This window comes from Carettochelys insculpta, chromosome 6 (genome assembly GCF_033958435.1).
Source record: "Carettochelys insculpta isolate YL-2023 chromosome 6, ASM3395843v1, whole genome shotgun sequence".
Lineage (NCBI taxonomy): Eukaryota > Metazoa > Chordata > Testudines > Carettochelyidae > Carettochelys > Carettochelys insculpta.
This window is the reverse complement of record NC_134142.1, coordinates 90,997,997-91,021,597: the sequence shown is the minus strand read 5'-3', so window position 1 is coordinate 91,021,597 and position 23,601 is coordinate 90,997,997. Positions and strand designations below refer to the sequence as shown.

At 40.1% G+C, this 23,601-nt stretch overlaps 1 protein-coding gene across 8 annotated transcripts in view; it reads left to right on the top strand.

The window, feature by feature from the left end:
• Positions 1-10,168: 10,168 nt before the first annotated feature.
• PHF21A (PHD finger protein 21A) overlaps positions 10,169-23,601 on the top strand; it is a 269,156-nt gene continuing 255,723 nt past the window's right edge. For 6 of the 8 annotated variants that reach the window (XM_074997568.1, XM_074997563.1, XM_074997565.1 and 3 more), the window contains exon 1: positions 10,169-10,568. The gene's annotated coding sequence lies outside the window, so the exon portion shown is untranslated. Of the gene's footprint in view, positions 10,569-10,809; positions 10,908-11,238; positions 11,311-23,601 lie in introns of those variants that run through there. The other 2 variants (XM_074997562.1, XM_074997561.1) reach the window with 2 other exon arrangements.

Here is a 23,601-nt window from a genome sequence, read left to right as displayed (position 1 = left end):
ATTTTTTTAAAGAAGCTTTTGAAAGCTTCTTTCAGTTCAGTCCTTGAGGGGGGCCTTTCAAGGGCCTGGGGCAGGTTAGATTACAGAGGAGGGCTAGCCCAGCAGTTTGAACATTGGCCTGCTAAATTCAGGGTTGTGAGCCCAGCCCTTGAGGGGGCCATTTAGGGATCTGGGACAAATATATTTTTTAAAAAAATCTGTCAGGGCTGGTGATAGGTCCTGCCATGAGTGCAGGGGACTGGACTTTATGACCTCTGAAGTTCCATTCCAGTTCTATGAGATAGAAAAGGAAGTGCTCTTCCTGATCCAGGCGTGGAAGAGGGCTTCTGGAAAAAGAACTGCATTCTTTTGATTTCAGATCGAAAGAGCACGTTTTGTGTGTGGACACTCTGCATATTCTTTTGAATAAGGCCCTGATTTTCCAAAAGAACTTGCTAGTGTAGACGTGGCCTATGTGACAATCTCTGTCTCTACAACAGAAAAAGTTGTGTGCCTTGGAATTTATAATGTACATGTTATCAAATAATATTATGTAACCTTTATTAGAATAAATTTCTCATTTTAATGTTTGTCTCAGGAAAACCAGTTTATTGCAGACTTGGGTCTGCCTACTCCGTCTTGACTACTGCAAGAATGTGACATCAGTAGGCTCTCATTACCTCAGGTCACATGTTCCAGATAGTGAAGGGTGTTTGTAGAAGGGTAACTTCTCAATCACTTTTATGAGCTGATATAGCAAATAAGAGTGGTCTCCCATTTCTCTCTGTAGTTGACCCTTTCATTTTGTGTACTCCTGATAATTATATTTTAGTAATACTTAGCATTTTTATATATTTTACATAGATTCGTACTACAAAAGACTTTAAGGTCAGAAGGGGGCCATCATGATCATCTAGTTTGAGCTCAGACACATTGCAAGCCACAGAACCACACCCACCCACTCTTATAATAAACCTATACTTCTGGCTGAGTTCCTGAAGTCCTCAGATAATGATTTAAATCATTCAAGTCACAGAGAATTCACCATTTACACTAGTTAAAACCTGCATGTGACCTGTGTTCCATGCTGCAGAGGAAGGCAAAAACTAGCCTCTATGCCAATTTGACACAAGGGGATCAGTTAGATCCTGAGTATGTGGGCACCCTCCAGTCAGACACGTGGGAAAGAATTTGCTGTAGTAACTCTGATCCCTTCCCATCTAAGTGCTCCATCAGCCATTGGACATATTTGCAGCTACCAGTCACAGATGGGTTACATGCCATTGAAGGCAGCCTCAACACACCATTCCTGCTATACATTTATGAAGCTCTGGCTTGAAACAAGTTAGGTTGTGTGCCCCCTTTGCTCCTTTTGGAAGGCTGTTCCAGAACTTCAATGCTCTCATGGTTAGAAACATTTTTCTAATTTTAAGCCTAAACTTGTCCATGGCCAGTTGGTATCTATTTGTTCTTCTATCAACAATTGCTCTTAACTTGAATAACTCCTCTCCCTCCCTGGTATTTACCCTTCTGATGTATTTATAGAGAGCAGCCTTATCTTCCCTAAGCCTTCATGTAGTTAGGCTAAACAAGCCAAGCTCTTTGAGTCCCCTTTCCTAAGGTAGGTTTTCCTTTCCTTAGATCATCTTCAGAATCCTTTGCTCCACCTGTTCCAGTCTGAATTCATCTTTCTTAAACATAGATCAGAACTGCAAAGAGTATTCCGAATGAGGTCTCACCAGTGCATTGCATAATGATAATAACACTTCCTGGTTTCAACTGGATATACCTCTCCTGATGCATGTTGGGACTGCATCACATTGTTGCCTCATAGGCATCTTGTGATTAACCTGTCCACCCAGGTCTTTTTTCTGCTCTGTCACTTCCAACTGATAAGGAACCCACTTATAGCAAAAATTTACCTTGCACTTTGCTATATTAAATTTCATCCCATTTCTATTACTCTAGTTCTTCTTATATGATATTCTGGTCCTCCTCTGTGTGGGGAATACCCTCCAATTTTGTGTCCTCTGCAAATTTTATTAGCACAGTCTCACTTTTTGTGCTAAGGTCAGTAAAAAATGTAAATAAGACTGATTCTAAGACCAGTTCCTGAGGAACTCCACTAGCAGCCTCTCTCCAGCTGGACAACTGACCTTTCCACATGACCTGTTGTAGTATCCCCTTTAACTAGTTAATTATGCACCTTTCAATTCTCATTTTAGTGCCCATCTTCTCCAATATAACTAAAATTTCACATGTGGACCTGTATCAAGTGCCTTACTGAAATCCAGGTTAGATTAGATATACAGTGCTGCACTTCCTTTGTAGCAGTTCTCTTTTTATCAAAGGACTTAATGTTTCTCCAACAAAATCTGTCTTTTGTAAAACATGGTAAGATGGCTGGTGCCTCCCCTTGTGACTTTTCCCCACTCTGCCTCGGGCTCTCTCCCTCTGCTCCCCACCCCATGTTGCCTGGAGGAGGGATCTATTCTCTTGCTGTACTGGTTCCCCCTAGCATGTTTGGGTGGTTTTCCTAGTAGCCAGGCCCTGGAGCCATTCCTGGATGTTGCCCAGTACAGCGCAGCAGTTGCCTGGGGTAGTGCCCAGCTGCAGAACAGTGGCTGAGCAAGTCAGAGGGATGGGGAGGCTCACTTGGCCACTCTCCCCAGAAGCTGAGCCTGGGTGAGGGGAAATGTTTTCCCTCTGTTTTTTTCTGCCCTTGGACAGATTAAATTTTCCTTGTGTGTACCAAAGCCCGTGCAGGTGGGCCTCGCCAATAGGAACCCATGCTGCACACGGTAGATGGCTGTGGACACTCTGCTAATCAGGTGGGCAGCACCTGAATCTCTTTTGGGCAGCTGCCCAAGCGCTCAGCTTATATGGAATACTGATGGGTGGGGGGCAGCCTGCTACTGTCACAGCCAGGCTCTCTCCAGTCAGTTAGGGTGCTGCACAGCATATTTCAGTGTCCTCCTGGAAGATGCTCTGGTCCCCTCTCTTCCCTTCCAGCTCAGGCCACACTCCTTCCTCTCCCTTTCAGGGGCCTGCTGCTGGCAGGACACTTGACACTGGGGTTGGGCACTTGTCCCTTTTTGCCCCTCCAAGGAGTCACCTCATGTCTTTAACACCTTTCTTTTCTAACGTGTGTATCTGTAAAGCAGTTTACAAACATTAACTAATTTCATGTGCTACTTTGTTGTGATTCTTGTGAATGTCATCTTGAGAAGATGACACTTTTTGGTTATCCTGTCATATATAAGGCAGCAGAAAGCCTCAGACTTTCTCAGGATGTGGGATTACACTTTAAAAAAGTCATCTATTGGACAATTTCTTCCCCTGTTTCTCCCCTGACCTGTTCTCCACCCCGATTTCCTATTCATGATCCAATAACACTTTTCTTATCACTAAATCCATTGTTTTCATGGAAAAGTAGTGTTAGTAAAGCATTTGACAGTTTATTGCCGTTAATGCCATTAGCGATTTGTCTTACATTCAGAAGACTTGATCCATACTATCTGCATTTGTTTTTCATGTCACCCCCTCCTCACATCTCATTAATTTCTCTTTCACTCTTTCAGTTTCTCTGCATATACTTCTCTGCTACTTGATCCCTTTCTATCCCTGCAGGCTTCCCTGCCACTTAATTCTTTTCTCCCTTGGATATGCTGACTCACTGCCTGTTCCCTTCTCCCTTGGACACACATTTCCTGCTTGCAGCTGGCAGCTCAAGTCCCTGTCAGTAGCTCCTAATTCCCCCTCCCGCTCCTCTGTGAAGCAATGTCCTAATGGAAGCAGATAGTTTGATTCCTTCTGCTTCTTTGCAATAAAGAGCCTGGATATCCAAGCTGGCATAAAAGCAGATAGCAACCAGAATGCTCTAGCACCAATAACAAGATAGCTCTTTACAAAAAACCAGTGTATCTATGGTTTCACAGATCAGAATCTGGGAATTTCTTTCATAAAGCAGTCAACATTTTACGATGCAGCTTTTCTCTTAATTCCAATAAATATTGTTTTGGAGACTGGAAGTATGTTGACACCAAGGGTGCATCTACACTAGGAACTGACTTTGAAGTTAACTTTGAAGTTAGGCACTACTTCAAGTAGCCAGCAGAGAGTCTACACACATTTTTCCCTTACTTCTAAGTTAACTTCCAAGTAGGGAGCCCAACTTCGAAGTCCTTACTCCATTCCCAGGAATGGAGTAGTGCCCTACTTCAAAGTTTAACTTCTAAGTGGGGTGTGTGTAGGCGCTCAACTTCAAAGTTGCTTACTTCAAAGTTGTAATTCAAAATAGGCAACTTCCAAGTTATTTTTGTAGTGTAGACACAGCCCAACTGAGTTTGTAAGGGTTAATTGGCAACAAATTTTACAAGGCCTTAAAACAGCCCTTACCATATTTTATAGTATGAGTTACTTCTTTTCAATTAAAAAGTTATCTTCCAACTACATTAATATAAAGAGAATACTAATGCAGAGTAGTACACTTTTAATTTTTGTGAGGTATAGATACAATGTAACTAGGGAGTCTCAAAATGAAGCCAATAATATAAACGTAAGCAAATATAAACAATATAGAAATTTCTTATACAGATTTAAAAAGCAAACTAACTTCACTACTGACCAAATCTTACTCAATTCACTCATGAAAATGGTTTGACTTCACTCGTGAATAAAGTGAGCAGAGTTTAGCCTTGTGACTGGAAATGGAGTTTGCACTTTGCAGTGTATTGACATCATTTGAGACTTTCATTCAGTTCACTACAGTATATCCAAAGTAACAATTAGTGTATCTAACAGAATCATATCTGAGTGCCTTACAACATTTCAGAAAAAAAAGTTGTTTTAGTTCCTTTCTACCCTCTAGCCAATGGGAATTTGCTTTTGTTTGGGAAAACTAGATGGAAGAGGTTAATACATGTGTCAACATGACCTATACATCTTTGTCAGTTGCAAAATATAGATGTGTCCACAATACATATTTCTGAACACCCAGAATCTTACTCTAGTAACTTAACTGTTGTCTTTCGTAACTGTTGCACGACTGACTTTCCAGTCTGAATAACATTCTTATAATATAGTCTTTTATTGGAACTTAGTAAAAATAAATGATAAATTATATGGGCACAGTCATGATTATATATAAACATATAATATGACTATGTCCATATTATTTTATAATGCAGTTCTACTATAAAACATGACTAAGTAAAAAGACACATTCTTAATCTATGGATTTACTCCCTTTATGTACTTCGTTATTTCACCTTTCCTACGACCTCCCTGATTTTCACTTTGCTTCTTCCAGTAAGTCCAAAATTCAGCTACTAAATTTGTCTTTTTCACCCATATATCAGACTAGGAGTGTGCAAAGTGCGGGGCGGGTCCACTCAGGGGTGTGTGAAATTTTGTAAATGGGGGGGCACAGCACAATCAGCTGCTGCGTCTCAGGCTCATCCATCTCATTAAAAATGCTGAAGTATGTTACAGTTTTTGTGTAAGTACAGTCACATTTATATACCAATTAATAAAGTTTTTACATTCTCCATACTTATTTTCTTACACATGGTGGAAAGGGTTCGTCATATGAACATAACCAAAATTTCTCTTGGTTTGGATTACATTAGAAAGCTTGCGGGGCCCCTGCTAACTGCAGGAATGAAAAGTGGGGCCCAACATAAAAAGTTTGCTTACCTCTGTATCAGACTGTCACAGCTGTGTTCAAATCCCTCCAGCTGACTGACTGGCTGTACGGACTATTTAAATTTTATGGACCTGTACATTTTACATCGTAGGTTTTGTTTATCATTTTCTGCCTAACCTTTGTCATTTCATTCATGATGTTAATGTCATTGCACTTTTGGTTTCCTTTTTCCATTCCTGTCTCTGCACCTCTGCACTGATTTTTATCAGTGGAATGACCTTCCTGTCCCAGATACCAGGGTGATGGATGACATATAAAAAGTAAATTTGACACACTTCTTCCATAATGTTTTCATATGCTAAACTGTATCGACTTTCTTCTCATCCAAACATTATATAAGAGAAGGAAAGATACAGAGATTGAGATAAAATTAATGGCCAAGGTTTTCAAAATTGGATTCTTAAACTTAGCTCTGAAGACCATAGTTAGGCCCTTAAAAGCAAATTTAAAAATCAGTCCACTTAGGCACTCAGTTGTAGCACTTATGAGCCTTGCTTTAGGCATAATGTTTTGGAAATGTTGGTCAAAATTAATATTTAAAGTAATTAAAAATACTAAGTTATCATCTCTGAAATTTCTAGTACATCTTGTTTTCTCTAGTATTACAAGCTCCACAAGGCACGATTTGTGTTTTTACTTGCATTTTGTATAGTGTCAAGCATACAGCCAGTGCTTAGCAAATGGAATAGTAACAGGATATGCTGTATTGTCTGTTGGTGTAGTCCTTTCCTGTGTATGTATTTTATTGTTTGTAGATGGGGTAACTTTCCCATGTGTTGTTTACTTGTTGATATGTCTACTTCTGTTTTTTTGTGTTGAGATGGTAGTCTGCCTGTGTACAAATCTGATTGTTAGTGATGTTTGTCTTTGGTTTACCGTTGTGGCCTTCTCCTTGTTTATGTGGCTTATAATGTGCTGATGTGATCTTGTATGAAAGAAGTCATTTTAATTTTTGTGAGATCTTAAAAACTCTTGAAATAATTTTACTTGCAATCATCGCATTTCCTTATAGTTCTTTCTCACCCTTGTTGAGCTTTTTAACTGTAGAGGAGAGGGTTCAAAATGTGTTGTCCTTCATATGGAGTTCTAAAGAGAACCAAACACAGGAGTCAAAATGACCCCAAGCCTATTTTTAGAGCACACTGACTCACTTTTTGCCAAAACTTTCCCACAATAACTGAAGTAATTAAATATGCACATTAACTAAAGACAATTTCCTTGATCTACAGGGTCTGAATACCCCCAGTTTGCACGGATGTCAATGCAAGTCTTTTGAGTGATGTCTACTCTACGGCTATGCTGCTATGGTGCTATAGTGTAGAAATGTGCAACAGCAGTGGAGGGTGTTTTTCTGTTGCTGTACTGAATCCACCCCTCTGAGAGGCAGTAGCTAAATTGACAGAATTCCTCCATTCACCTAGTGATGTTCACACTGGGGTTTGGGCCACTTTTACTACCTCTCTCACGGGTATGAATTTCTCATATGCTGAGCAGCACTTTTTTGTGCTGATACTTATGGGTGCTGAGTATCTGTACCTCAGCAGCCCCAACCATGGGATTGGCTGAGGGTAGGGGACAGGGAGCTGGCTGAGTATTGACACTTTTTTTTTTTTTCCAAAAAAGGCACTGCCCCTGAGTGACACATCTAGGCTGACCTAAGTTTCAGACCTAACTACTTTATGCCTCTTTAAAAGTCCCAGCCAAGAGGCCTATGAAGTTGAGGTAGCTGAACTTAAGAGAGGTTAAGAGCAGGGCTCCAATATGGTCATCTCATCTTAATGTTAAGTGCTGTATTTGTTTGTTACGGAGAGCATAAACTGAGGAGAGAAGAGTAAAAAGAAAAATACAATTTTTTTTAAATTGACAGATTTTAATGAAAATATTATACAATTAATTCATTCCTGTCATACTACAATAATGTAGGTCACATGCTGCAATGACTCTCATGAATTTTATGGCCATCACAAACATTTGGCTTCACCTGTTGATTCTCAAGACATCCAAGTACTTGCAATTGCCACTGTAATAACACAACTTGGGTATGTTCTATGTATTCATCTTTTAATACTGTCAACCCCAAACATTCAAAAATCACTATTTTTTTTAATAGGGGGTCTTTTTATTTGCCTACCGTTTGAGCCTTTAGGCTGTTTTCAAGCTTGTATCCACAACCCCACAGGCTAGAAATGTACTTAAAAATAAGCAAAAGCTGATATTCTCTCATCATCATCTGACTCGAAAAGTGAGGGCGTTAAGAAATGTCGCGAGACTCATGATTAAATCATGAGTTGGCAACACCAGAAACTGACTGAAAAGCACTGGAAAATTAGCAGCTAATTAAGTAAACAATATCAGGCAGCCCAATTTTTAGATAGTGCTGATAGTAAGCATTCTGGTAAATCCCCACTCCCTTTCAACACATAAGAATTCTCTAGATGATAAAATTGTATATTACTACCCAGTTACAATGAGTCCGAGTTACTCATCATGACTGTTTTATGGGTTTAGTTTCACAACAGAATAATGAGTTCATCCTGGCTTCCTGAAGCATCTGCAGAAATATTATGCACACTCAAAATTGGTGAAGAAAAGTGACAATGTTAAATAAATAATGTGACCACTTCATAAAAAATAAAACCACTTTAGAAGTACACTAAAATTCACTTTGTGCAAACATTTCTGAGAATCCCACAGTTTTTAATCAAATGAACAGTCCCGATGACTCAGATAGGTAAGGTAAGGCCCAAATGTTTTTGAGAAACAAGATAATTTTGCAGTCCATAGATACATGTGAGAAAGGTATGTGTTATGTGTTATTATAAATTATAAGCATAAAGATTAATACTTTTCAAGCACATTACTATTATTTGTATTCTTGTGACACCTAAGAAAATTTGTCATAAATGTGGGCCCTATTGTGCTAGGTGCTGTACAAACACAGAACAGAAAGCTTATCCCTGCCCCCCATTCGCACTTATTTTCTATATATACATTAAACACTTTGGATGTATAAACAGAATTCAATTTCTTAATATTTTGGTTATACTGTTATTCAAAACCACCAAATTCCCTCATTTGTCACTCTTATTGGAACATTAATAGAGCTAACTATGCCTGTTGTGATCCTCCTGAAATTTTAATTTAAATTTACATTATTTTTGAAAAACAGTAGATTTCTTCTGTTTTCTGTTACTCGATAAAGCATGAAACCAAATGTCAGCAGCATCGAGAGAAGAACAGAAAATAAATAAATAACTTAGAAAAACAAAAACAAGTACATTAAGAGGAAAGAGAAGAGCAGAAGTGAAGGTAAAAAAAAAAAAGAAATCCTCCCTGGATCCTAAGTAAATGTGTGTACTAATTCTAAAAATAATATGGAAAAAAGCTGGCAGATTGTTGTGGATGGAGGATGGTTGCTCCTGGGAGATTATAATTTGCTTTGGGAATAAGGATGTATCTGTCCTCTCTTCCTCCTGCATTGGTGCATTACCAAAGAGCCCCTTGAATTGGGATGAGAATGCTGGTGTTTCTCCTTCTCTTCTTTTTCCCTGATGCATCAGCTTCCTGTGCAGAGCCCTTTGCACTGGGGGTGATTATTTCTGCGTTTCTCCTGCTACCCTGTTGCATCAACTTCCTGTGCAAAGCCCCATGCATTGGGGTAATGATTCTTGTGTTTGTTCCTGTTGCCCTGATGTATCGGCTTCCTATGCAAAATCCTTTACAGCAGGGTGAAGATGCTTGTGTTGCTGCCGCCTCAGTGCAACTGCCTATGTAAAGCCCCTTGCATGGGCGGTGAGTATTTATGTTTCTCCTTCTGCCCTGGTGCATCAACTTCCTGTGCAGAATCCCTCGCATTGGCGTGAGAATGCTTGTGCTTCTGCTAGTGCCCTGGTGCATCAGCTTCCTGTGCAGAATCCTTAGCACTAGGGTGAGGATGCTTATATTTCTCCCCTTGCCTTGGTGCATCGGCTTTCCTGCGCAGAGCCCCTTGCGCACTGGGGTGAGGATGCTTGTGAGGCTCTCCCGCTGCTGCCTGCCCCGGTGCATGCTCCCTCCCTCCCCTGCTGCTGCTCCACTAGAGTTTGCTGCCCTACTTCACTCTACTTTAGTTTCACTCACTTTACATCCGGGTTTTTTCCCTAGGCAATGGGAGCCGCAGCACAGCCCGTTCCTTAGGCAAAGGGAAATAAATTCGCCGCACCAACACATCAAGTAGTCCCCTCAGGAGGAGCCAGCAAACCCTCCCCCCCACCCCCCGCGGAGGCCAGCGACCCCTCCTTCCTCCCTTCGCGGAGGCGGCGAGGGGTGCAGGGAGAGGGACCCCGCCTCGCCCCCAGTCTCGCTCGCCTCCCCCTTCTCCTCCTCCCTTTCCCCGCTCCAGAGCCGGAGTAGCTGTGAGACCGCGTCGGACGCGCGCAGCGGCTGCTCGGGCGCGCGCCGCAGGCAGGCAGGGAGGCCGGCGGCGGAGGGATCCCGGCGAGCGGGTGCTGCGGCCGGGCCGGGTGAATGGGATTGAAGAAGAGTTCAGCTTCTCGGCTTGTTTTTGTGTCACAGTTTCTCTTCTCCTGCGCCTCTTCTGCTTCGTTCCTTTCTTCCCGTCCGCCCCCTGCAGGAGGAGCCCCCCAGGGAGAGGGGGAAGGAAAAGGACCTCCCAGAGGCGAGAGAAGAGGAGGAGGAGGAGGAGAAGGGAGCAACCTACCATCTTCCACTCCCAGCTTAGATTAAAGAAAGTGAGAGGAGGAGAGAGGAGCCCAGAAGAGGGGGACAGGGAGGCCCAGACGAGCCGCAGCACCTTCCCCCTATGAAGAAGAGCCCTCCCCCTCAGAGAGAGGTCCTGCCAGGGGGACCCCGGCCAGCCACCAGCAGCAGCGCCACCAGCAGGGTGTAGTATCCCACCTTTTGGATTCTCCTCCTCCTCCTCCTCCCTATTCTCTCCTTCTGCTCTTTCCTGCGAGTGGCTCTGTCCCTCCCCCGTGCTTTTCTGTCTGTGTCTCAGGGAGTTGGTTGGGGGAGGGTGGACGAGGATAGCTGTGGTGGGGGGGAGGAGCCGTCTCCGTAGGACTCTTCAGCCAACTTGGAGCCAAGGAGCAACAACTTCAGTGTAACCCTCCATCCCAGGCCTCCGACCCCCGCGGGGGTAGCGCCCTGGGGGGCCGTGTCCTTTCTCACGCCTCTGCAGGCACTGAAATAAGTTTCTGAGGAGGGGGAGCGAGAGATGGAGGTGGGTGACACATTGGGGTTGTGGTGAGCGGCAAGGGGAAAGAGATGACACATTGCACTGGGGATGGGGTGGGGGAGGGAGGTTTATCCCCTCCTGTCTGGTTTTCTTCAGAATGATTATTTCCAGGCCCTTTGCTGTTGATTTGATTTTTTTTCCCATGATGCCGATAGGGAAGTTTTATTATTAGCTTGGAAACGATGCTGCTTTGATTATTGAGAATTTGTAGTAAAGCTGCTACTGCAGGTTTTTTTTGTTTTGTTTTGGTGTGTGTGTGTGTGGGTTTTTTTTTCGCTTTAATTTGTCTTTTGTGGACAGAGCAGCACTGGGAAAATTCCGTTTCTGCAACTTATAATTCAGAAGTATCTTCTGTCCCCCTCCTTCTGGATCTGCCCTTCTTGCACAGGTACAAAGCTTAGTGGAAGGACACCTCTGAGATTTCACCCGCCTGCCTTAGCACATATTTGCAATGATTAGAGACGTGTACCTTTTTTTCTTCCATTTTTTCTCAGTGTGCGTGTGTAGGAGGAGTGGGGCTGTGTGTGGGACTCTGCCATTTGGTCTAGTCCCGTTGTGCACGCTCCTCTCATCACTTCTTTTTTCTGTTTGCTTCTTTATTATTCTGAGCTTCACTGTTAGGATTTTTTTCTCTCTGACCACATTTGTAGCGTGATGCATGCTTATAGGACTGAACTGTTAAATTTTATATGGTTTATGTTAGACCTGCACATGGAGTCCCTCCTTCACCAACTTCTCACTTGAGTGTTACAAAATTAGTATGCACTAGTTAGGGTGCAAATGTGCTTGATCAGAATAATTTCCAAGTTTCTAATTCTTTTGTTGGAGGCTGGTTGCTAATGAAGTAGTGTTTTTTTGTTTTCCTTAATTTACAGATGTCATCACAGTTCTGTTGTATGATAGAATATTCTTTGTTTAGATAGCAGAGTAGTGTATACACTTTTTTATTTGAAGCAGTGGTGACTCCTGCAACTTTTATAGATTTATAATTGTAGATGTGAAGTTCTTTTACTTCATGCTTGTTTAGGCCCAAGCACTGAACTTGACATGAACTTCTGTGATTAAAAAAGTGAACAACAGTGACTGGATTTAAAAAGTGATCCTGTTGGGGACAATAATTTGTATGTTGTGTGCAGTAGTTTTGAGTGAGGGAAAAATCTTATTTGGGCAACTTATGCCCCGGAATGTTACTATTTTAATACTTAGAGGGTGACATAGCTACATTTACATAAAGGTTAATTTGAATGAGTGTGAAAATTTTCTCAGGGTAAGTTCATTATAATAAAGAATGAATTGATCATTATGGTAAACATATATTATCTTCGTTTTGGAAGGTCATTTGCTCCATAAGCTTAATTTACAGGGCACTTTTATTAGCATCTTAGAATTTTCATATCTGATGTGCATTTGGCTATTTAAAATGTTGGTTTCCCTTTTGCATTTCGCTCAACTTTGACAATGAAAACAAAAGGTTAGTTTCATTTTTTAGTTGTAGTCAGTTTCATATATGAGATTTTTTTCATTCACTAACCCAAAGCTGGTGCTATTTGGATTTGCCATATTGTAGGTGAATATTTAAATATCAAAACAAATTTTAGCTGTCCTTTAAAATTAATTGAAGAAAGTGGTAATAGGTTTTAAAGAAGTTTATTTGAAAACTTAAATTGCTTTTCAGTTTTGTGCCTTGACCTATTTGCCACTGTACCTGTAAATTGAACCCCCTTAAGCCCTGTCCAACCTACAAACATTTGAAAAGTCTGTTGTAGGTAAAACATGTGAGTAGTCATGAGAGGTGATAACTGTGTCTAACAGTAACTTACTACTGTGTGTTTGATTTTTTGTATTTGATAAAGCACATTAGTATTTAAAAGCAAGGTCTCCAACCCAACCAGCCAAAAACTTTACCTACAGCACAATTACTATTAAAAGTCCATACTAACACATTTCAGTAGAAATGTCACTTTTTTTTTTTCCTCTTTGATTTTATGAATGAAATCCATTTTACTGACGTAAAGAATTTAATACTGGTAAATATTGGAATAGTTTAAAATTATTTTTCTGTGGAATTGTTTTTCACTTTAAACTTTACGATTTATTGAGATGAAATGATTAGATTTGTGTGTGTATACCTTTTTAGAAGTTCGAACAATTAACAGCAGGGATGTTAAGCAATCCACATACATGACTGGAAAGTTAAAGGTATCCTCTCCTTTGGTCACCTCTGTGCTTCTGTTATTGTACAAGCAAGTCTTTTTACGTTATTGTCCAGTAATAGGTGCTTGTTCTGAAAATGCTTATTAGCAGCTGGAAATCACTTCTACCATACCTGCCACATGCTTGACCTCTACTGATCTGGGCAATGAAGGATCTGATTTTACTCCCAAATTTGGGTTATTGAGTTTCACTTACGTAACAAACCCCGCGGACTGATACATAATTAAAGGGAGCCTCTCAAGATACTTTTAAGAATTTAAAAACTATTTTAATTGTCTATGAATAAAATTACCCATTGGAAGGTTGGTATTTGTATTCTTCTGGTTTTGTTTTCTTTCCTTTGTTCAGGGTTATTTATGCATCCTAGACTGGGCTACTTTTGCCAGGTGGTTTTTGTAAGGGGTGCAGAAGTGTGCTGTTTTGAAGGCATTAACGTTTTTTCCTTTTGGAAGGGAAAATATAAAAGTATTCTATTTTTAAAAATTTTGGTGAGGAGTTATAGGGAGTTAAGGATTTTACAATGGTTTCTTTTTAAAGAAATATTTCTATGTTGCGTTTTAGCTGTTCGACTTTGACTTAAGTCAAAGTTTTAATACAGGATTTTTAAAGTATATTCCTCCCTGTGCTGAATTGGCATTTTTATTCAAATTGAAGGGCCTGAATATGACCTAGCCTCCCTTTATTTATATTTTGGGGTAATATACTGATAAGTTTTTGAAAATGTACACAGAAATTTTCAGGGTGGATTAAAAATGTTTGGTTTTTTTTTTAATTCTTTTTGTTTTATTTAAATCAGACTTTTTTATTTTTTTAAAAATATATTAATTTTAAGAACAGTTTAAATTAAATCTGATCACAAACATTGTACACACACACTTACAGTCTCATAAAAATGTATTAATAGCTCTAGAATGTCCAGTCTAACTACTAGCTCCTGCTTCTTGAAAGTTTTGAGCTTTCAGTTTCTGTTTCTCAGAAGATTTAAAAAGTAACATGTGCAAAGGACACAAGCCAGATAGGATTGTTTTTGTGCTGTGCTTACCTGGTGCTAGACATTGGCCAAGCATGGCAGAGGAGTTAGTTAAGACTTTGTCTTAAGTCTGAGGGACACAATATAAAGGAGAGGATGCATGCAGCATAGAAAGGAACAGTGGAGTGTAGTAGAAAGAAGAAGGGAAGACATTATTCAGCACACACGGCTTCCTATATTTCCTGACACTTCTGCTACAGAAAAAACTATCATGTCTTCTGGGCCTAAGAGGGACTTTACCTGCAAATATTTTGAAGAAAATGAGTATAAAGAAAAACATGCCAAGTGTAAACAGTGCAAGAAAATGTAAGGCCTAGTTGCAAGAATGAAAGCATCATAAGGGAAACTACTTACTGGGGGAAAAATGATGTGAATGAAGATGTGGATATGGCTGAGTGGATCAACTAGTTATTTCCCTTTTCTATGCATCATTTCTTCAAGATTCTCTCTGTGTCTTTTAATATAAGTGAGATTTGACAAGTACATTCCCAAGTTATTTGCTATGTTTTATGTCACTAGAAAATTAGTTAACTAGGTTTAGACTCTATCGCTCAATTGTACATTACTGCAGCTTTTTGTAAGAGAATTCTAGAGTTGTCAGTTGCCACTGTCATTTTCTTATTTTATATTACGTAATACCTGCCCTTCATGTTGGAACATCATGGCCACAGACCAAAATGGTGATGCCATAAGTCTATTCCCTATTTTACTTAAGCATAACTCAGCTTTTTGTAGGAAACCCATTTCTATACTTGTTTTCTCAAAAAACAGTAGTGCCAGTTAGTTCAGTGCAGATAACTCCAAAATTAAGTGCCCTCTGAGCACACTCTTAGCTTTTTTGATAGCTTGATTTAAATCAATTTTTTTTTGGTGATTTAAATCAAATTGTAAATTTTTTGTATGTTGAACTGATTGGATATGCATAAAGGAGATCAGTTTCTTGTTTTAAAAATATAAAGTTTTTATTAATTGGGCCTTTAGATATTTTGTTCTATACACTGTTGGAAAGTTATAACGCTGAAGATATGTTATCATGGTAATGGTTCATGAAGTTTATTTTATAAGGAAGTAACTGTCTTTAAATATGAAAATACTGGAGCTGTTTAACAGTTCCAGATTATTCAGTGTGCTTTGTGCTCTGGAGAACTTGATGTGAATGAAGTGAATTCATGAAATTGGAGTTAGATTTAACTAGAAATACTAGTAAAACTAATGGACATCTTAAATTTTACAGGACCTTCATAGGCTACCTTGTTTATAATGTTTTGGACACTGCATAAACTGCCCCAGTGTTTTGTCATTTTATGAATCTTCATGCGTATGTCTAATTAGTTGATACCCGTTTAGACTCTCTATAGCTTGGCTTGGCCACAGACTCTGGAGGAAAGCTTCTTTACAGAATTTAAAAGGTGGACGCCATCTTTAATTATTTCCTTCATGACTTTAGTAGAAAGACAGAGTATAATGCTGTAAGGATACATAACTTTTAAGATGCTTAACCCTGTAAGTTGTGTCTACATGTGCCCTTTCCTTTTGGAGGGGGCATGTTAATGAGGCAGGTTGGAAGATGCTAATGAGGCGCTGACATGAATATGCAGCACCACATTAGCATAATGGCAGCCACGCACGCTTTGAAAGTGCCATTTTCAGAACACATGCTGCATGTGTAGACGGAGCCTTTTGTAGGGACCCCCCTGATTTCAAAAGCCCCTTCTTCTTAAAACCAAACAGGAAGAAGGGGCTTTCGATGTTAGATGGGTCCTTTTGAAAGGCCCCATCTACATGGGTGGCATGCGTTCCAAAAGCAGCACTTTCGAATCATGTGTGGCTGCTATTATGCTAATTAGGTGCTGCATATTCATTTCAGCGCCTCATTAGTATCTTCTGACCTGCCTCATTAACATGCCCCCTCATTTCGGGGCATGTAGAAACAGCTGTAATGTCCAGCTGTTGTGGATAGAAAGAGGCAAATCTTGTTTTAAATTTTTCTGTGCCAGGCATGAGGGTTGTGTGGGTTTTACCAAGCAAATCTTTACTTGTACAAATTATCCCACTGAAATCACTGGAACATATTTAATCTATGAGGGTGTGGAGTCACCCTGGAAGAGAGAGCTGGTGCTGTTCCACTGTGAAGAGGATCCTTTAGTGGGCCTGACCTTGAAGGAGGGGAAGTCCCATTGTTGGGAGGAAAAAGCAAGAGGATCCATCATAATATGCATCTTGTCTTCCCCTCCTCTTCCTCCCACCCTCTGGGTCTACTGAGAATCTGTTGAGGCTAGTTTTGCCACTCTGAGTCCTGGAGATATGATTCCTGCCTCTCTTCATAGTCCTATTGCCCCTTTGAGTTACTTGTATCAGAAACTAGGCTCTTGGTTATATTAATGTGTTCTACTTACAGAAAAGTTTTTTTTTTTAGGATCAAAGTATATTTTGGGAAGGTGGAACAAGTGTGGAATACAGGGCTTTGTGTGCACTGTCTAATAGGCATGATGTTTTTGTCCTGTCTTATTAATATTTGTTAATGGAAAGTGGACTGGAAGATACTTTTTGTGTATGTCTTACCTGTAATAGGCATTGAAAAGATTGTCAGTTTTGGCTTGCTGTTGAGGAGATATTTGGCTCATGTCAATTATGAAATTCCAGATTGTGCCTATATAAAATGGGCCTAATTTTGGATGGAGGGTATTTTGAGTATTTGTATGCTTTCTTATTTTCCAGGTCTCTTTATTTTTATTTTTTCATGTTAGAAGTAGTCATCCAATTTAAAAGTCTATTTTTATGCGATTTTTTTCTTACCTATGGTTGTTACTTGTGATAGATTATTACAACTATTTTATTCTTGATTTTTTAGCACGTTAGAAGACACTGTATATTTGATTTCACCTTTTGACTGTGTGTGTGTGTTTTGACTCCATGACAATGAAGAGAAAAATATCTTGACAATAGAATATGTTTGTACTACAGTAACAATTGTCAAGGAAACTTGGGGTGTGGGAGCTGAATCAATTACTAATTTACAGTAAACTCTTTCATATCCAGCAGGGACTGGGAAGTTGCTGGATAGTCAAATATTCTGGATAATAGAGAGGTATACCTAGCAATGCATAATACTAAAGCAAAACAAGATCAGACATTATGAAACAAACAAAAATATATGCAGAATGCTTTATTTTTCAACAACAGTAGTATTGTACATTGTAAACTTATACTGTACAGGCAGTTCCTGACTTAGGAATACATCGACTTACGACCAACCTCCAGCTCACCTCCCCCAGTGGGGGGCTCCAGCCATACACCTGGGACTCCCTTCCAACCCCCGCAGACCTGGCTCCAACACCCTCCGCCCCAACCCACCCGCATATCCGGGCTTCGGCCCCAACTCTGTGTGGCCCCAGATCACCCCCTCCTGCTTTGCCGGCTCAGCACCTGTGGGGTTGCAGCCTGCTCCCTGCTACAGTACCCCGCTGTGGTGCACCTGCTTCAGCTCCTCCCCCGCCTGGCTCACCCTGCCACCCCATGGCCCCAGCTCACCTCCCCATGTATGGGGCTCCAACTTCAACCTGTGTCTGGGGCTCCAATCCCCCTCCACTCAGCCACTCTGCCCCGGTACACCTCCCGTTCAACCCTCCTGCCTGGCTCAACCCTTCCCTCCCATGGCCCCAGCTCACCCCCACTCCCCTGTGCTTGAGGCTCCAGCTGTCAGCTGCCGCTAGTGTGCGCAGGGGCTCTGTCCCCTCTGCTAGCTCAGCCCACTCCTGCCCTGGTTCTCCCCTGTTCAATCCCTCCTCTGCCTAGCTCAACCTGCCCCATCCCCAGCTGACCCCTCCCTGGCAAGCGCTGAGTTCCAGCTGTCAGCCATTGCAGGCTTATGAGGCTCTACCCCCCTAACTTGCCCCCCCGCCCCAGTTCACCCTGTTCAACCCCACCATCCCCCATGGCCAGAGGTCACACTCCCTGGCATGGAGGACTCTGGCTTCGACCTGCTCCCAGGGCTCCAGCTCCAACCCACCTCCCCCACAGACCTGGCTGCAACACCCTGGCTGGGCTAAACCCCCACCCCAACCACCTGCTGCTCAGGTCCAACCCCCTGCAAGCCCAGATCAACTGCACCCTCCCACCACCCTGCCGCCCTAACCCACCCAAGGCTTAACTCCCCTGCCCTATCCCAATGCCCCAACCTAAGCCCTTTCTGACTTACATGAAATTCAAGGTACGCGAGGGTTGTGTGGAATGCAACCCTCGCATACCTTGAGAGATTACAGTATAAGGGTATTTCCGACTTATGACCAAATCGAGTTATGACCAGGTGTTCGGAACGTAACTCATTCATAAATTGGGGACTGTCCGTATTTGCTGCATTTATTTGTATTTACTTGTATTATACTGTACTTACGGAAAATGTAACTAAAATTTACTTCTTGTTAAAATGCCAATTATTTGAGCGTTTCAGATAGTAGAATTCCAGATAGGAAAGAATTTACTGTATTTGTTTTTAAAATTGACTATAGTTTGAGTTGCTAGACTTTTATGGCCTTCATATTATGTTTTAAAACTATATAGAGCTCTTTTGGGCCCTTTTATCTTCCCTGAAACTATTTATTTTTCAAAATATTTAGTCTTAAAATAGCTGTATGTTTTTTAACAACTGTTTTATTAAAAATGGTTCTGTGGCACATGGTTCACTATAGGCTTCAAAGGAAAGGATGTATTGGTATCTGCATTTAAGTATTAATGCAAACTTGTGCAGGGTCCCTTGAAGAATTTATAATTGCTACAGGAATCACTAGGTAATCTCTTTGTAGGAGCTCCACATCCTAATCTCTCAAACTATTCCAGACGCTATCCGCCTATAGACTTTTTCATATGTTGTTGCAAAAACCCATGCTTCACTCGGAAGTAATACGTGGAGGCTGTTTTTCTCAAAAAAACTGGATCATGTGATTTAAGAATTAGCCACTCTCTCTAAAACTCTTGCACAGATAGTCTTTTAAAAAAATTCAGATGGTGTATCAGGAGTGTATTTCTGTTTGTGAATTTATTATAGGCCTACATTTCATTTTAAATTGTTACTTGAAATAGCATGTGTTTTTTCTTGAATAATTCTACATTTCCACACTGCTTTTTGGATAAAAGGCCACCTTACCAAGTTTATTCACTATAAAAATGAGCTGAATGTGTTTTAATTGAAGGACAAGGTGAGTGAGGTAGTACTGGGCCAAATTCTTTTGATGAGGAAGACCACTTCTTAAGCAGTTCTTATTGTGTAATAAAGAAAGTGCTCTGGAAACCTTAGCTGGTGTTGCATATTGTTTTATGAATGGCAAAAACAGAGTGAGGAAGAGGATAGGGTCTAACAAGTTGGAGACTAGTGCTACGATGAGCTAATCTTTGTTTGGACACTGTAGTGCTGTGAAAAGAGAACTCAAACACAGGAGCCAAAAGATGGGTTTTGTTTTATTGTTTTGGCTGCATACAGAATACAAACTCAGGATTTGAAAGGAAGAAGGAATAGCAGAAAGGCATTGATTCCTCCCTTCACTTCCCGCTGGGGATACAAGTATTGTTAACCATGTGCAGTCTAAAGTAGTGTAAATGAAAGCAAAATAGTAGTTGATCTCTTTAGTCAATTAACTGTGAGAGCTTTAAAGTATTTTAGCCAAAACTTCTAAGTAATAACAATAATTATTTTCTGATAAACTGGCTGATAGTAACCATAGTAACAGCTGTCTTTGGCCTTATGGACAGTATTATTGCTGTATTGATGAAGTCTTTAATTGCTTTTGTAGCCTGCCGCCTATGAGGAAGTGTAGCAGAAGGTCTTTCAGGTGACTTCAGCAGCATTGCCAGTATGTTTGTTGCATTGTGCTGTTGCTTGTCTCTCTCATGTTACAGATTCTCTTGGCCCTTTCTCTGCTGCATATTTGTGGAGGTGCCGATGATGCCTGGCTGCCCAGAAATGCAAGAATTGTGCTTTGCCTCTTTGTACAGGCTGTACTTGAGTTTTTCATTGTTTTTGCAGTGACTATATATTTTAATTAAGTGCTTAAAATAATGAATTCTGTGTTTGGAGCATAGTATGATTTTTCCTTCCTTGATAAAACCTTCTTAGAACAGGCTGATAGGGGGAGCTGCCCTTCTCTCTGTTGCACTGGAATACAGTGTATGTTTTTTCAGAGGCCTATACTGAAACCCAACCATTTAATTTTCAGCTAAGATCAACTCCCTTTTGCAAGGAAGGGCAAGCTGCTGCTTCAGTGCATTTTGGTGATCAAGGAAAAGAGTAATATGTTTAAAATAATAAGTGTAGGCAGGGGAAATACTCCCCTTGCAAAAATGCTTTTCCTAATGAAAAGAGGGTTTTTAAATAGTACTCTGATTTCATATTTATGAATGTACTATTCCTGATAAAAACACAAATTGTTTAGAAAAATAATTTGTGCAAACCAAAGCCTATTCTGTAGATTTTAATTTAGCTAGACACTTTTTTTTTGAGTTATTGATGAGTTTAGTGTTTGTTGGAAGTCTGTGCTCATCTTAAATTTGATTAATATAATGAGTACATGTTGCCTTTTGGTACCTATGTGGTAAGTATATGTGATACTGTAAAATGGGATGTGGCCCATGGGGAGGTGCGTTCTAGCCTACATCTGGACTCATGTTAATAAGATTGTGGCTTATCATTGAGGCTACAGGTCCCAGTATGCAGAGCTTTATTTTTATTTAAGTGGCCTGCTAGATGAAGATGAACCTTTGCATGCTGGGATCTGTAGTTTTTGTGAATTAAGCTTTCATGTTCATGATAATGATTGGTGAACACTGTTTTAAAATAGTTGTGGTCCTCTGGCTTCCAGCAAGCTGCTTAAGTGACCCGTAGTTGAAGAGCTTGGAAATCCTTGATGTTCCTATTATGCAGTAGAACTATTCTTTATTTACAAGTTACTTGTAACCTGCACTTCATTACTTAGTTTAGAGAACACTGATTGCTGGGAGACTTCTTTCTGCATGGAGATAGATATAATTAAGTGCACTAATATACTACTTGATTTGTGATTGTAAAGGGTAGTAATTGTTGAGAGTTTTTTTTACGTTTCAGAGTAATCATAATGTTATCGATGGATAGCATTAGGTACAAAATATTTCACTCATCTGCTACCAATACAATTTCCTTCTTCTAAATTAGAGTGTTGTAGCTGTGTGGCTTGTGCTGCTATAGTTAAAGGTGAATTGAAAGGCCTTTTTGAAAGCTAAGATCTGAGTTCAGTGTTCTGTGTATTGAGGTATAATGATACCATAACTAACCTCTGAAACAGAGTAGGGAAGTGCTTTCCTTTCACTGCTTTAGGGGTTAGTGATGTCATTAACTGTTACCAGGGAAACACAGAACCTTGAATTCAGGTTTTGGCAGGTAAGAGAAGGAGTAAGTTATGTTCAGATATTTTGATTTTGAGTATTTTTGAGCATGGCTCATGATTCCCTAATATAGAGACAGTTTCCATAGAAGTCAGTGGAAGTCTTGCCTGAGTAAGGACTGCAGAATCCCTTAATCAATTTTAATGCTGACAAGTACATTGGGCCAGTTTAATCCCTTGCAGTCCTTGATAGGCTTCAGTGGAGTTAAACCAGAGATTAATTTGATTGTTTGTTAATAAATTTTGTGAATTTGTTTATCCAAAGCCTTGCATATGAGATTTAATATAGAAATCAATTTGTGTCTAAATTTTTGTTTTAAGTAAACAGGCTGTGTTTACTCTAGTAATTCTTTCAAAAGAGTTTCCGAAAGAAGGGGGCTGTTTCAAAAGATCCCACAGAGTGCCTACACACAAAAAGTGTTCTTTCAAAAGTAAATTGAAAGAATGCGGTGCTCCTTTCCAAATCACTCTTTCTTTCTCGTTTCAGGAAGAGTGCCCCCTTTCAAAAGCTTCTGTTGAAAGAAAACATGTGTAGACACTCTGCAGGCCCTATTTTCCTTCTTTTTTTTTTTTTTTGAAAGAGCAGTCCTCATGGGGCCTTATTTTTTCGATCCGTGGTCTGTTCTTTCAAAAGACGGGGCAGTGTGGATGCTGTCTTTCAAAAGAACAAATCATTCTTTGGATGCACTTCACTGTGTGTGGACACACTCTTTCCAAAGAAGTTCTTTTGGAAGAGCTCTGTCGTGTAGACGAAGCCTTAATGCTTTAACTCTCTAGTTATACAAGTATTTAGAGAGAACCCCTTTTGGTTATGTAATTACAGACTGAACCTCTATAATCCAGAATTCTCTCATCTGGCAACATCTATAGTCTGGTGTGATTTTAGTTAGCTGGACAACCATTTATCATAGGTGTGGTCATGAAGTTTATTTACGTCTACCAGTCCTGGCTCTTAGTGTTTTTGCTGTTATCTGTAATTTATCCCTAAATGTCTTTGAAGACTCCAGTAAGCAGTGAAAGTGTTGATAATGTGCTAGACACTATTGACTTCTCTTGGTCCAGCAAATTCTCTTGTATGGCACAGGTCAGGTCCCAGGGATGCTGGGTGAGAGAGGTTCAACCTGTAATTTCTTAGTGGTCTGTTCTAAAAATTAAAAGTTATGAAGTTATACAAAAAATCAGTGGTTGAACAAATCTATTTAAATATTTAAGGCCCCAATCCTGCAAAAATGTACACGTATTTTACTTAAACACGTGAGTAGTCCTACTGAGATCAGTAAGAATACTCATATACTTTAACTTCAGCATGTATAGTGTTTGCTGGATAAAGGCCTTAGATGCTTAATCTTGGAAAGTGGCTTCTGAGCATATATAGCAATTAGCCTGCATACAGGTCTTAATGATAAAATTCTTTTCTCTGATTCACCTCGCAAATGTAGTTGTCCATATGCTCTCCTTAAACCTGTATGGAATGTTGGAGCTCTGCTGTCAAGATCTGGGAGGGAATTTTATCCAGAATACATGTTATTTCAGTGCTTTTTTGTATAACAGTTATGAAAATGGTAGCTCTTCTATCCATCATGCATTTTATAATATTCCAAATATATAATATTTGAGTTAGGAAGTTTTTTCTTTTTAATACTTTTTTATTGTGTATATTAAGCATTTTATTTCTGGTGGTTGTCTTTAAAACTCATCTACGAGAAAGGAAATTAATATAGAAATGTGTTTAAATAATGTCTTGTATGTGTCGTGTGTGTATATATGATGAGTTTGCAACTAGTTAGTCACAGGTGTCTCTAAAGATGGTCTGTATCCACACACAACATAGTTACTAACAGTATATTTATCTGTGTCTGCTAACCACGTGTTACCCTTGCCAGAAGCCTACTCTGTAAGATAGTCTTATGACCAGGTTATAGTAAGATGACACTATTGTACTGTAAATGTGAAACCCCTAATTGTTCCTGTTTATCTGAGTAGGCTGGACTTCTCTGTTAGCTTTTTGTATGGAGGGACATCTCAA